This window comes from Mus caroli, unplaced genomic scaffold (genome assembly GCF_978045245.1).
Source record: "Mus caroli unplaced genomic scaffold, Mus_caroli_1 scaffold_17, whole genome shotgun sequence".
In the NCBI taxonomy this organism is placed as follows: domain Eukaryota; kingdom Metazoa; phylum Chordata; class Mammalia; order Rodentia; family Muridae; genus Mus; species Mus caroli.
Genome location: NW_028227272.1, coordinates 33,448,584 through 33,450,350, shown reverse-complemented (window position 1 = coordinate 33,450,350; position 1,767 = coordinate 33,448,584).

The following is a 1,767-nucleotide window of genomic DNA, read 5'->3' as shown; positions in this document are numbered from 1 at the left end:
ACAGAATGAGGCCCATCCTCTCCTATTAAGGCCAGCCAAGGCATTCCTGTGCTACACATGTGCCTGGGGGCTTGGATCAGCCCTTGTATGCTCTTTGGTTGAGGCTTAGTCTTTGGGAGCTCTCAGGGGTCCAGGTTAGTTGACACAGTTGGTCTTCCTGTGGGATTGGCATCCCCTTCAGTTGCTTCAATCCTTCCCCCAACTCTTTCAGAGGGATCCCCGACTTCTGTCCCATGCTTACCTCTTTCTCTCTATAACTGTCTTACAGCTGGTGGGTAAAGCCTCTCAGAGAATAGCTATGCTAGGCTCCTGTCAGTAAGTACAACATTGTTTCAGTAATATTGTCAGGGACTGCCCATAGAATAGATCTCAAGTTGGGCCAGTCACTGGTTGGCCATTCCTTCAGTGTCTGCTCCATTTTTGTTCTTGTATTTCTTTTAGACAGGAGCAATTTTGGGTAAAACTTTTTGTAGGTGTGTTGAGTTCCCCATCCTTACACTTGGGGTCCTGTCTGGGTAGTGGAGGTGGTGGTCTCCTCAGGTTTCATATACCCCATCTTTAGCATTTTGTCTAAGGTTACCTTCACTGGATCCTGGGAGATTGCTTGGCTCATCCTAGGTCTCTGGGACTTTCTAGAGATTCTCTCACCCTAAACCCACCCTCAGCCCCCACCCTAAACCCTAACCTCCTACTCCCACCCTCCAACTCCATCAGCTGCATATCTGTATTCATTCTCCTGGCTGTCTGTGACTTGCTCCTGCATCTGCCCATACCTGATTCTATCCTCCCTTTCTCCTTAGCCTCCCCTCTCCTACCAAGATACTTCCCTCCTTGTGCCTCCCATGACTAATATGTTTCACCTTCTAAACGGGGTTTAAACATCCTTCCCTTTTGTTTACCTTCTTTGAGTCTGTGGGGGTATATTTTGGATATTCTGTCCTTTTTCTCTAACATCTACTTATCAGTGAGGTACATCCACTTATCATGCATGGCTTTTTCAAGTCTGTTTTTCCTAACTCAGAATGTTATTTTCTAGCTCCATCCATTTGCTTGAAAAGTTCATGATATCCTACTTTTGAATAGCTGAATAGTATTCTATGGTGCAAATGAACAACTTCTTTTGTATTCATTCTTTGATTTACAGACATCTACCTTGCTTCTAGTTTGTGGCTATTATGAATAAGGCTGCTACGAACATAGTAGAGCAAAGGGGGCACACTTTTTCATAGCTAATAAATGCAATATATGTGGGTTATCCCAATAATTTATGAAGTAGAAAGCGATTTTCAGGTTCTGAATACAGTGTGGAATAATTAAATCAAGCAATTTAATTTTTCTATTCCTTCATTAATTCAACATTTGTAATGAAATGAAGAATAGGAACCCAAGAAGGAAGGTTTCTGACTGGAGAAGAGACTGACATGTCTCATTAGAATTAAATGAGGTCAGCAACTAGCACGTGCCAACTGGGAAAAGACATTGAGATGAGGTTAGGCAAAGGCTGAGCATCAAGGCTTAACAGTGCATTGTATGAGGCTGGATTTTTACTCTCTCTCTCTCCTCTTTCTCTTCTCTCTCTCTCTCTCTCTCTCTCTCTCTCTCTCTCTCTCTCTCCCTCCCTCCCTCCCTCTGTCCCTCTCTCTCTCCCTCTCTCTGCCCCTTTTCTTAAATCAGTGAGAAAAGTCAGAGGTGAATGATCCAGAGGTATAACCTCATCCAGTTTGTGTTTCTCTAACTACTGTGAGGAGAACAAAGGGTTCCTGATTA